The sequence below is a fragment of the Pinus tabuliformis genome, chromosome 9, assembly GCF_031772625.1.
Source record: "Pinus tabuliformis cultivar Carrire ecotype Pingquan chromosome 9, CPIR1, whole genome shotgun sequence".
Classification (NCBI taxonomy): Eukaryota; Viridiplantae; Streptophyta; class Pinopsida; order Pinales; family Pinaceae; genus Pinus; species Pinus tabuliformis.
The window spans coordinates 1,907,258,810-1,907,273,473 of NC_142307.1; positions in this window are offsets into that span (position 1 = coordinate 1,907,258,810).

Genomic DNA, 14,664 nt, shown 5'->3' on the forward strand with positions numbered 1-14,664 from the left:
AAAATTTTATAAGGAGGGGATCAACCTTAATCTAAAAAATTAAAAGTGTCTCTTTGGTTTGACTAGTGGAAATAAGAAAATCAACATTGTTAAAATAATGATAAGTTCCCAAGAGCTCCATGGTGAACCAATAAGTTAGATAATTTATAGTGTGTAAAAAAAAAAAAGTTATGTTCATGATACTATGATGGATGAAAACAAAATCACTTTCTCTAAAAATATCTTATCCACACTCATGTTAAATAACAATTTCAAAATATTTATTACAATATTGTCTATTTTAATCTTTTAACTCATCAAAAATATAGTGATTTAGAGTTACTTCTTTCAAAACTTTCAAATCATATAAATAATTTTTTAGTATAATTCAAATATTTTTTTCCTTTCTTTAAATTGAATAAACTAAATTTTGTCCGTCATAAATTAAACACTATCATTATATAATAAAATTACTTTTAATATTTAAAAAACTTGTAGTTAAAATAAATTTATACTAATAAATAATATAAATATAATAAAATATACCTATAATATAACATTTTAAACCATAAAATTTATTTAAAAATGAATAAAAATAAAATAATTTTTTTATAAAATTTTCATTATATAATAAAATTACTTTTAATATTTAAAAAACTTGTAATTAAAATAAATTTATACTAATAAATAATATAAATATAATAAAATATACCTATAATATAACATTTTAAACCATAAAATTTATTTAAAAATGAATAAAAATAAAATAAATTTTTTATAAATTTTTTAATCCTCAATTGTACTCAATTAAATATGTATAAAACTATTATTTGATTTTGCAGATATAAAATTGGTTTGGTTTAATGGACATGGTCGGTCTTTCTGCTAATATTGTGGTCAAATACAAAGGCATGTGCCCTCTTCCAGACATCAAAGTTGGTCAGAGTAATATTGAACAACATTGTACAAAATCTATGAATTTTAGATTGTAAGATTAAAAACATTATAAACCATGAATGTTTTAGATATTATTTTTCTAATAACTGAAAATGCATATATAGAGGGTTGAGCACGTTACGTCTCACGAAACTACTAATAGAAGTTGTAACAAAAAAAGAGTGTGACGTCTCATGAAAACAACCACCCTTCCATCGGGATCGTGTTCGATTCTCCCCGACTGTTACGCACGTTCATGGAATGAACCGAAAGTAACCGATTACCTTTTGCCGTGGGCATCATCAAAATTCCCCCACTCTTGGGGACCGAGAATGAATGTATAAATATGAAAGAATAAAGGTAAATCATACAAATCATAAATCCGCGGAAGATCTCCCATCAATATGGTGTTGGTTGGTCTTTCACTTAAATATAACCTAATCATGGTCAATCATTACGCCAATTTAATCATCATTCGTAAGCTTTTTCTCGACCAGGGAAAAATCTTCCAGAGGGTATTGCGATAATTATTTTTTAATTATATAATTGTAAAATAATATAAAAATTAAAATTATTTTAAAAAATATATTAAATGAGATTGTTTTTACTGTGATATTTTGGAAGTTTTTCTGGTATAATTTTTCTAAAATTTGGTCTGATTTCATTGAAATCACAAGATTGATGAATAAATCCTGCACAATAAAAGTGTTCTAGAGGTTTTTCATGGTGCTGAATCCATATATACGACAAAAAACACTAGTTTAAATAACACAAATCAAAATTTTCACCAAATTCCCTCAGAAACTCCATAAAATCACACTATAAACAACTCCATATTAAAATCGCACTATAAATCTATAATCATTCTAATTTAAAAATTAAAACCAAAATTTTAAAAATATATATGTTTACACTAAATATAATGAAGGCATTTTCGATAACTTAAGTGTCATCCTTTAAACGGTATATACAATATAGTGGTAGATTTTCTAAAAAAACCATCATATAAAGATTCCAAAATTATTGCCCTACCACTTGGAAAATTAGAGTCGAGAAGTCTTTTTCTCTAAATAATTTATGCAAGATTCATAAGAAGTGGAATATACAATGTTCAAACTATAACTTCTGGTAATCTTGTTATATAATAGGTTAGTTATTCTCATTATATATATAACAAAAATATATATATTTTAAATAATAAATAACATGATAATATGATATAACTTCATAATAGGTTAGTTACTCATTATATATATAATAAAAATATATATATATTTTAAATAATAAATAATATGACACCAATGTCCCAAGAACTAGAAGAGATGAAAGAGATGCAAGATAAAAGAAGTTGGAAGACCCAGAAGAGATGAAGGAGATGCAAGATAAAAGAAGTTGGAAGACCGTAGAGAAAAAAAAAGAAAGCTACAACACCAATCTCGCCAAGAAAGACGAGGAGCCAGATAATTAAAAACTAAGAAAATTGTAGGTGCGATAGATCAATTTGGTCTCAGTGGACGTTAACCACCATCATCATCATCATCAGGATAGAAGGTTGTAAAATATTTTAATAAAATATGTTTTTATTTTTTAATATATTATAGTAAAATATGTCTTAAAATTATTTTTATTTGGTTTAGAGTTTTTTTTTTTGAGATTTAAAAATACATGTTAATGATTCAAGACTCATTTAAAGTGGCTTATGGCTCAGAGAAATGATGAAAGTTTGCCTCATTATAGATGACTAGCAAGTAATTCTAGGTAACTTGATTTTCTTTGAATAATAGTAATGAATCAACCTGCAAGTAATTCTAGGTAACTTGATTTTCTTTGAATAATAGTAATGAATCAACCTGCATTCAAGAATAGCCAATAATACTTATCCCACTATTAATTTGAGTCTTTTAGTGAACTCTTTCTCCATTAAGGGGGAGTGTTAGAATTAATGGAGAAATTCAAACTTAGTTTACTGTTTAGGTGTTTTTTTTCTTTAGATAGGATTGAGATCCTACTTATTAGGGAGTGGATCAAACCACCTGATTGTGAGAAAGCCTACATGTACTAGGTTGTTCTCTTGATTGAATGTAATAGATTGTGTGAGTGTTTGTACACTCTCCAGGTATCTTACCTGGAGAGTCATTTAGTTAATAAATCCATTTTTTATCATGTGTGCTAGTGGTTATGCATATCACTCGTCGAATTACATGTCCAGCTCCAATCGGACTTGGTTCTTTGTCTTCGCCTTGGTGAGTGTGCCAACGGATGGGATCACATGTGTACGCACAATGAAATCCACGCTCCTGAACACCCGTGCATGCGATCGACAACACTTCTCACCCTGTCTGCTCTATGCAAGTTGTTGGGATGGGTCTATATCCTATATCGGCGCAGTTTCATCAATCTACGCCTGTTGCGCTGCCTGTTGTACCTTTTCCTATTGCGCTTCCTTCTCTCTGCTGCACAACTCTTGTTCTACCCTAAGTTGCCACTTAAACTCCTGCAACTCCTTCTCTGTTTCCTCCATCCTTTGTTTCTCTCTTTGCCTTTGCGCAATCCTCTTGTCGCATTGTTGCCTCTTAGCCTCAATCTCCAAAGCTGCTTCCATCACAAGTGGATCTACTTGAAATTACAACTTTGCTCCTCCTCTGCGCTATCAACAACCTTCCTTTTGCCTTGGTCATGCATAGGTCTGCTACCTTCTGTTGCCGCTGATGGTGTTGCTCTCTGCGATGCCGCTACCATTTCATCTTTATATCCTTGTCTATGAGCATCTTGGTGTCTTCATAGATAGGCAAGCTCATAGACACTCACTCAACTGCATCTCGAGTTGCACTCTTAACGGTGTCTTTGACCCTGCTCTTTGGGAGGCCATTGTACATGTACTGCTGAGAGGCAGACGAACACTTATGATACTTGGAGACATAGAAACACTCATGACAAGAAATATGTTAGTTGAAAACCAAAACAAAATGGACGACTGACATGCACATACCTATGTGACTGTTTGTGAAGATTGCGCAATTTTCACTGGGAAGCTAGGAGACTGACTGCCAAAACTGCGCAAGGCAGAGTCTGGGCTGTCAGGAGGCTGACTGACTATTAGAACTGCACAATGCACAGTCCAGCCTGGCCTTCTGAGGAATGAAACTGCGCAATGCACAATTTCAGTCAGCAGTGACATGCAAACCAGCAAAGTGCACTGTGCAGTTTTTGGGGCTAGTAAGGCATTGCCTTCCATAATTGCACAATGCAAGCCTACAGGCCAGTGCTGGGCCAGATTTGCACAATTTCTGGAAGGAATAGCATGCATATGATGAATAATTACTTGGTTTACATTATCCATTGTTGAGTAACATGGTAATTGAATATCAATCGTTTTATGGTTATACATGATAGTAGATAATTGTGATAGTAAAATGGTAGGTGTCATGTATATAAAATGAGAAATGGTAAGCTAAACAAATATTATTGTATCATTTATTCATTGGTTCAACATAATGCTATGATAAGTGGACAAATGTGGGGTTTAGGGATGTTCATAATGATGTCTATATTAAAATAAGTGTCCACTTAGATAATAGAAATGCATTGAAGCCCTTGTGAAGGGCCTTACCAGTTGGACTTTATTATTAGTGTTTTGAAAATAAAATGGTTAAACATTCCATCCTTGTGGGCATGTTAAAATTTAATCGCAGTTACTATGTGGCCTGTATGGAATTAGACCCTATTTGGCATTGTATAGGATTAGGAGCAGGTGTTAGTTGTAAGCTCGTGAACCCATTTAGAGATAGCACTAGCGATGATCTCTATTGAAAACTAGCTTGATTGCAAATACTAAGTTAAAATAACCTTTTAGCTTTGAAGTATAACTTAAAACTATTTTAACTATTTCTTTGGTAAAGAGAGTTTATCTTCTTTAAATATAAAAAAATATATTAATAACCTAAACCTATATGCATTTGAGAGAACTAAAAGTTTTAAATAACTAAATTATATATATATTCATGTTATTATTCCTAAAGATTTTAAAATTATACCAATAAAAATTATATTAATAACCTTATACATTATACATATTCTCTCATTTTGAAAAATATATGTTAGATTCTAAGCCTAGATCGTTGATGTAGCAATGGGTTATTCTTAGGTTTAAATACCATTTTAATGTGTTTTTATCGTAAGTAGGTAAGAAAGGATGAATTACAAAATAATGTAAGAAGTGGAATTTTTTATATAACTTAAGAGTTTAAATTTTATTGGCTTTGGTGAAGAGACCCCTTCCGAGAATTATTTTAACGAAAGTCTACGTCAACAAATCTAAGTAGAACAAATCTAGGTAGAACTTTAGTGTATTTTATCAACTTTGTCGTCTTTTTTAAATGGTGATCATTGCATAGATACTAACGATCACCTCCAATTGAGGTTGAGAGCATCATTATACCAAAGCAAATATCTTATTGCTAACGACTCTTGGCTTTGGTCAGGAACTCTTTCCACAAAAATGGAACACTAATCCATTGTAATTTGAAAAATAAAAATATTAAAAATGGAAGTTAAGTTGTTTATATGGATAAATTAGTTTAAATTAGAAAGTCACTAATATCAAAAGTATAAATATGTTATATATAAGAAAAATTTATCACAATTTAGTTGTCAAATTAATAGTGGGATAAGTATTATTGGCTATTCTTGAATGCAGGTTGATTCATTACTATTATTCAAAGAAAATCAAGTTACCTAGAATTACTCGCAGGTGGAATCACGGCTAAAAGTTAAGTGGAAACAGAAAAGGAAGACATATCAATCCGAACTAGGTGATCTTCGTGATTAAATAACTTAGCTGCAAGAGCCTTTGCAAATTCTGTTTTCCTAACTCCAGTGGGTCCTAAGAATAGGAAAGATCTAGCCGGCTTTTGAGATTTTCCAAATCCAGCTTCTAATATCAACACAGCTTTGGCTACCACTTGAACTGCCTCATCTTGGCCAATAATTCTTTTATGCAACTTGCCCACCAGACCTAACAGTTTCTCCTCATTCTGACCAAGATTTATAACACGAATACCCGTCCAACGACTCATAACCTCTGCAATTTGCTTAGGTCCCACAGATTCTTGATGATGGCAATTTAAAAAATTTATGTATGGCCTAGAGATCTCACCATTCGAATTCAAATGTGGAGTCTGCGTGGCAATTAGATTGGAAATATGACAACCAAGTGTACACTCCCCGTAATGATGCGGGTGAGATACTATCAAAGCAAACAATCAGCTGATTGAATATGACTATCAATGTAAATAGAGAGCTCGATTATAGTGGATAAGGGACATGAGGAAATGAAATAATTTAAACTCAGTCAAGATCTTGCTCTGCGCAGCCACGATCTCCTCCACGCAGTCACGATCTACTTTTGCACTGATCCCAAACAGTAGACAACACACTTCCACAAACAACATATCACCCCTTTTTTCATAGACTGTGGGATCAGACCTGTGCTCCACGTTCACCGGCTCCTCCATGCGGCAAGGCTGGTGTGAGCTTCTCTTTGCCTCGCAACGTCCCTCAGGTAGGTGCAAGCTCCTTATGACGGTGTTATTGTAGCCTTATGCATGCTGCAAAACTAATCAAAAAAAAAACACAGCGTCAACGGATTTTCCCTGCACCCACGCAGCTTCCAAGCCACCTACGCAGCCACCAAGGATCCACTCCACCACTGCAGATCTCATGGCCACAGTGAGCAGGCAACCTCGCTCCAGTGACAACCTCCACGCAGGAAATACAGCGCATAAAAAAAACTCAACCAGGTAGCAGCACCTCCTGGCAGATGGCACAGCCACTCCACGCCTCCTCTGCACTAGATCCGCCAACGATCTCCATGCCACTACTGCAATGCCCGCACACGCGACCTTCAACTCAGTTGCAGCAGATCTGACCACCAGGCAATTGGTCAAACTCCTTGACCATGACAAGCATTCACAGGGCCATCGATCGACCCAGCTCTGATACCATGATAAAAAATGGATTTATTAACTAAACGGCTCTCTAGGTAAGATACCTCGAGAGTGTACAAACACTCACAAAATCTATTACATTCAATCAAGAGAACAACCTAGTACATATAGGCTTTCTCACAATCAGGTGGTTTGAACCACTCCCTAATAAGTAGGATCTCAATCCTATCTAAAGAAACAAACACCTAAACAGTGAGCTAAGTTTGGCTTTCTCCATTAATTCTAATAACACACTTGGAGATCAACACAGACACTATGCATCAACATGTTGCTGGCTCAGCCACACTTAAGACTATGATGGACATGTTATCAGATGAGTTGGATAGAGGAGCCAAATCAGTGTACCTGGATGCAATGGAGGCAAGAGTTTGTTTTCAGCAAGATGTCACAATTGAGCGCGTGGACACCCTCATGGACTACCAAGCTTGGCATCTATTCGCCACTGTTGATCATAATGAGGATGTTGAATATTTGGTCTTCCCACAACTGTCTGAGTCTTAGTGATGTCTTGCATGACTTACTCAAGCCTATTTTGTCTCACATGGGTACATGTGCAGATTGTAATGTAACATCTTGTAAACATGAAAGAACAAGTGTCGATAGTAGAATGTAACAATCATGTAGTAGTTGAAGAGTCATGAGGGTAGGTCAAGAGTCACAAAGGGGAATGTCAAGGGTCACCCAACCCTTTGCTATTTATAGAACCTCATAACTCATTGTACAGGATTTTGGTGGCCAAGCTTCCTATAGGTGTATCTTAGAGAAAGCTTGGAGTGTATTGTAACAAGCCTTGGCTTCTCCATAGTGCAGAGCTAGTACATCTCTTTAGAGGAGCAGGCGATAGTGACTGTAACGTTCTGCTATCAGAACTAGTGGTTGGTCATGGTTGTATTGTATGATTGGATCTTTCACTCTTAATATAACAGAGCCAACACATTTCATGCATATGTTGTTATTGTATTTTAGCTATCTTGGTTGCTTTAATGATATATGTAGTTGTTTTCTTATGCATGTATGTATGGACTCTTTATATATATGTATGTATGAATCTTACTGAGATGTGCTATTGGTTTAACCATCACTTTGGATCGTTTGTTTCCCTGCCTTCCAGCTTGTGATGTATCTTTTCTCGTGTGTTCCCTTTCAAGCTGCGTGTTTCCACAGGTTTCTAAGGGGTGCACTCATTCCCCTTTCCATGTGTTAGAACCCTTCATGCACCTTCCTTGGCTTGCTATGCATGTCACACCCTTGCTACCAACAAGGACATCTCACTTGCCTCTATGCGCAACCACGATTAAGGCAATACCGTACGACCCACTATTGGGACTCATACACCAAACGATGTGAGGTCTAGTTGGGACTTCTTACCGAGTAGATCCCCTGACATGTTGGCGGGTCCAACACTGTCAACATTTCTGACGCTAGAAGGAAGGCCAGATGACAACCTCAGCCCTTACCTCTTGTTTTTAATCTTCACATATTTGTCATGGATACTATTAGACTCATCCCTCTGTGATGTTTCTCCTATGCTGAACATCTCGACATCACGAAGGAGTCTTTTGATCTCTTGTCGGAATTCACGTATGATGGTGAAGGCGAAGTGGCCTGACCTGAGTACTTACAAGATTTCTATGCATTTATTGATGATGCAAATGACTTCTCTGATGAAGAGGTCAACTTGCTGCTTTCACGCACACTTCGTGAATCCCCACAATGATGGTGCAATAGCCTGCCACCTGGAAGTGTGCACTCACTTGACTAGTTTTTTGATCTCATTGAATCTACTTTCCATCATTTTGATTCAGAACCTATTGCCAAAAAAATGTTAAAACAATAGACGACTCTGCAAGAATCGCCTATGGATTTTTGGTAGCGCTTCCATGTATTACAGTTTGGAGCTTCGAAAATCTAGATGAAGTTTCAATATCTTTGGGACATATTTGAATATTGTCTTAACAATTCAGTCAATCCCAATATGAAGTTGAAGTTCAAACCCCACTTAGCATACTTCAGTGATGGAGCTGCACAATTACAGACATACACAGTCACTGTCATAGGTGACTATCCGCCATCCCCTCGTCAAACAACTTCACTACTGCAGAGTGATGTGGGAGAACATGCACACATGTCTGTTCAACTGTCATATCCTCCCAACATCACTTCTCTCAATTTTCACGTAGATTTGGTTGCGAAGCCCATGAGTTGTCACATGCATCTGTTACCACAACCTCCCTCTTCGTGTTCTGCTGATCCTCTGAATTACACTCTTGCGTTCTTTCATTCTGGACTCTACACTTGTTGTGAATGACGATAGCCATCGACAGAGTTGGTGTCACACAACAAACCTGCATTGTAATTTATGATCAGTATGACTGGGAATCTAAACATCAACCCGTGGCGAATGATTATCTCCTTTTGTCCGCGCCTCCTCCTCTTTTTCCTGACATCTTTGGTGATTCTGCTATCTCTGATTTTCTTGGTGTAAACCCATCTACGAATGCACCCTTTTTTTATCATTCGTAGAACGCATCGGATGTCAGCCCATCATTCGACAATAGAGAGGACAAATGCTTCATTGAAAATCCACTTGATTTTTCATCTGCTTTTTTGGAAATGCAAAGGGTGAACATTCTTGCTTCTCATCTACCCCTCTGTTTGATTTATTTGATCATGAGGATGTCGATGCAATCATTTATTTTTCTAATCGTAACTATCGTGATTGTTGGGTGTGGTTTTTTACCTATTTTCTACACATTCTTTCCCCTATTTTGACCTTTCTATCCCCCAGGCCTATGACTTTATATGACCAAATTCCTTGTTTTCTTACCTTTTTAACCTATTCTACTGTCATGTTACTTTGTTGTATTTTACCGAACAATACAAGGCTTTATTCCTTTTTGTGGCTAACTAGGAGAGCATTGAAGAAGTATTTTGGGAAGTTCTTCTTTTCAAGTGCTGGCTGGAGAGAACGAAGCAGAACAATAGCAAGGATTAACTGTAGGAAAGGGTAGAACGGTTCTCTGTTGCACCCTGAGTGTTGTTACAGGTTGCTGCTACACGTTAGATGCTGTTACACATTGGATGCTATTACAGTTTGCTATTACACATTAGATGCTATTACAGGATGCTGTTACACCTTGTGCTAATCCGCCGTCACACCAACAGTGTTGTTGCCAGTTGTGCCACGTCATCCCAAACCACCATTCACTCGATGTTGTTGTGCCGAAGCTGGGAAATGTGGGTACTATTCCACATAACAGCTGTTGGCAGTAGGGATTGTTTATTTTTGAAGCAACAACACTCAAGCAGTTGCAATCATAACTGATGTATATTTGTATTTAGCAATAGGTTGTAACTTCTTTTATTTTTGATCAGCATGAGAATCATGAGATTCTCATGATTGATCTATTTCTAATTTTGGGTTGTAATAACTATAAAAGACTCGATTTTTCATGTATAAGGATATAGCATATAGAAGAGTACTGTTACTCTACTTCTGTAACTTTGAGTTTATTTTAATATCAATTAGCACGGTGATGTTGTTATTATTCTTCAACTGATTCGTTAATCACTTTTGTGTTCTTCGTGTGCCCTACTGAGGAGGAAGGGCCCTCCTCTTTGGCAGGGATTGCAGTGATATAGGTAGTGTACATTCTAGTTTAGTTAATTGATTTATGGTTTCTCGTTGTTGTTGTTCAAATCGTGGATTACATTCGCTGCTGTGTCCATTTATATTATGTTGTTACATGAAGTTAATCAATAGAATGGTAGTAACCAGCTGGAGTAGATGTTAGTTCCTGTGTGGCGCGCCTTTATTTTGATAGCTGTGAGTTGTGATTTAATTATGTAGAGTGTTTTTTATATATACATGCATGGTTTGATTCAACAATTTAGATCAACAACATATTTAAAAGTTTTCTACATTTTCTTATTCTTGGCTGGAGTGTATCGACACAGATAGTGCGAACTCCATTGAAACAACAAGACCTACCTTGGGTTGACAATTAATGTTGTAGTCTGAGTCAATTAAGATTGATTAAAACAACACTATAGAGATCCTTTACTCCTGTATTTGATCACGATGATGATTCTATCATTGTTGATTTTTCAAAGCACCTATTTATGATGATATATCTTTCAACAAAGTTGAAACTCCATAGACTGTCGAGGCACTTTAGCTCGAGTTGATGGTTATGTCAGGACCTCGCTGTCCTGAGGTTGGTTTCACTTCTGATAAGGAAATTGTTGAAACACCCAAGGCTCCTCGTCACTCATCTGTATGCATTGAAGATTAATCCCACACACAAATTTTGCTTCCTCCACTCAAACTATATGATCCCATCGCTCATGAATTGAATGAATCCTACACAGAAAGCACACACACACGACACTAGTTGTATTTGTTTCTCTTGTTTTCTTGCATGTCACAGTCAGGAGAATGCATATGCCTCACATCTACACGTAGTGTAGCACCACACCATGGTAAGTCCACGAATTGCATGTCATATGCTTACACTTATTTTTGTTATGTGGAAGCAAACTCAGAGTGTGTTTGTCTTCATTGTTCAATCTTTCTTGTTCGCTGGTTTGTGTAACTGCACTCTTTATGAACGATGCCTTCACCAACATGGGTCGACCAATGTGTCAGTGGCTGCATTGGACATATCACTTCACATGATCAGGCCCATGCACCATTAGCTTAGGAGTAAGAGTAGTGTTTTCTTTAACTTTTTTTCTTGCATGCATGTTTGCTTCTTTGCTTGTGTGTTTGTTGGCTTGCTTGCTCGTTTGCTTACTCGCTTTGCTTTTGCATTTTACTTCTTCTCTTTTCTATTTTAGTTGTTTGTTTGCTTGTTTACATTTGTAGGTTAGTTTCGCATGAAACCATGTATGACTCTTGTTGGGCATGGAATCCCCCCACAACATGTTTTGGGGCTCAAAGCCCAAGTTTTGGTCAAATGTATTGTAAGACTCCACGAATTGCGGGCGCGGAGCGCTAAGTATAGGATGAGCCATAGGGTTGTTCGCCCTAAGTATTGCAAAGTAATGTAAGGTCATGTCGGCCTACCCATGGTTTGCGGACCATGGGATTGTATAAATAGAGCGAGGCTCTAAGTTGTAAAGATAACATTGGAGAGATAGATGACTACACATGGTTCGGGCATAGAGTAAGAGTCTAAGTGTATTGGGTTGTAGTAGTAGGAAGAGGCTCTGCAGCTGAGTGCGCAAAGGCCTAGTAGAGTCTGTAGCTGAGTGCGCGGACCCCTGCAGCTAAGTGCGCAGGGCAATGTCGAGTCTGTAATCTTGAACGAAGAATAATAAAGAGAAGTTAATTCCAATTTCTGTGCATCTACTTGTGTATTGCCTTCATTACATTTATACTGTGTTGTTTATCGCGCGCACTTATATGATTGCTGGATATACTGTTAATTATCACTAGTCTTACACAAACAAGTTGAGTAATCAAGTAATAATAGATTAAATAGCAAGGACCTAGGGTATAATACGGGTCGCGCCTCGAGTAGGGCTGCGTGGAAGCAGCATCACAGGTTGCAAAGGACTAACAGGTGCGTGTAGCGACGTGCGCAAGGTCAAACCGTAGATCACCATAATCTCATCAGACATCCCCAGGGTGTCGAAACCTGGTTCTAGCACCCTCCCATACTACTTCAGGTGAGACCTTAGTCCGTGCTCTACGGACTGTTGCTGAAAGGGCCAATAGTACCGGGATTTTCTTGGCTAAATTACCTCTGAACCTGGGTCAGGCCCATATAAGCCAACAAATGGTTTCGTTGCTGGGATCGGAATTTGCATAAGGGATGTTTGATGTCGTGCCACTGGAATCCAACAAAGAAAGAAATTGAAGAGTGGTTGGACAAGAAGATTCACGAGTTCGTGGCGTAGGAAAACATAAATCTGTGAGTATCCAAGGAACAGTGGTTGGAGCGCTACTTTTATATGGAAATCCATGAAATTTTCTTTGCATCCTTTCCTTCTGAGCTGTATGAGTGGATCGTGAAGCTAGTAGACAGTCAGGGAAGGTGTAGGCTCGACAAACCAATCGTGTGGAATCTGGAATTGGTGCGCATACTAGAAGCGTTAGGAGATAAGATCGCGCGAGTTGTGGACCATTGGCTCGACCGAATTGTAGGAGGATTTATCATTGAGTTCATGGTAGATACAACCATCAGCTACAGTGAGGCGGAGTGACGTTTCCTTAAGGGAGCACAAGGTAAGTATATTAAATCTTTGAACACTTGGATTAAGATGCTATTGTGTGGAAAGCAGGTTATGCAAATAAATTAATGTTTGGGACTACTTAAAGTGGGAAGATTTACAGAAGCGGAAGTAGTGAAGAGTTGGAAACCGGTCCCTTAATTTCCCCCTCGCGGGAAAGCGAGGAAGAGCTCGTGAAAGTCTCTCCGAGAAGCGCGGTTAGTATGATAAGGCAACACATTCCCCGTTTACCACCTCCACCCACACCACCACCTGCCTCACCCTCCTCACCTCCATATCCACCTCCATCACTACCACAGTTTAGTATGACAAGTATGATCAAAATATCGATATTCAGAGGAGTGGGGAATGAAGATTCAGACCAATTCTGGTTCATGGTAAGAGCAGTATGGGAAGCACAAGGCGTCGCAGATGACAATATCAAGAAGGCTATGCTGGTGAGGGCGTTGCAGGATCACGCATTAACATGGTACATCGAGCATTCTAACAACCATCCAAATGCAGGAATCAGAGAGATCCAGACCACGCTGAATAGAGAATTTAGCAGACTAAAGTCAGAAACATAATCAATCATCGAGTTTAAGGAGATCACGATGCTCCCGGGCGAGACCCCCTGGGATCTAGACCAAAGACTGAAGGGTGTGATTTGCGAAGCCAACATGATGTTGATAGATGGACAACACCACGCATGGTCTGTAGCATCACTGACACTACACTTAAGGACGATGTTGTCACAGCAAAAAATTTCCACCCAAGTCGAAGCTTTAGATATGGAAATGAGATTGCATGAGACCCATATACAAGACCCTAGTCTGGGAGTCCAACAAATCCACACGCAACTTCGAAATCTATGTCTAAAAATGCAAAGTTTGAAATAGGACAGGACACCTCAGTCGGAGGTGTGCGAGGAGGTATGGTGCATAAAATGAAAAGGTTAGGGGCATGACAAGGACCACTATCCAGTGTTCACGAACTACTTGGCAGGAGGAGGGCCGATGCCATTAAGACCTGAGGCACAGTCAGGGCTGAGCACGATGCCTGCATTATGGTTCATGATTTGTTAGATAGGAGGGAAACACACTACGAATAATTGTCATCTATTGCAGAAGTACATGTAGACATCCCAACAATTGTTTTGTAACTTCTACAGGTTGGTAGGCCATGATGAGTGTACCTACAGAAGCTACGAACTAATGATGGATCAAACTCCTGCTTACAGGGTGCAGATCGAAATGAAAGCCCTTGACCCAAATGCAGGAATGGCACACGTTGGATTTCAGGGGCGCGATCGAGGTCGAGGTAGAATGGGACCAGGATAGGATCGTGGACAGTTAATTTGTTGTAATTACGGACGGCCAGGGCACTATGCCCACGATTGTACAAACCTGACAAGGACATCATGTTTGTACTGTACTCAGTTTGATCATGAGGTAGAAGACTGCCCTACATTGATAGCAAGATTGCGCGAAAAAGGGGTACTTCAGCCCCCTCCGACTCAGAATTTACA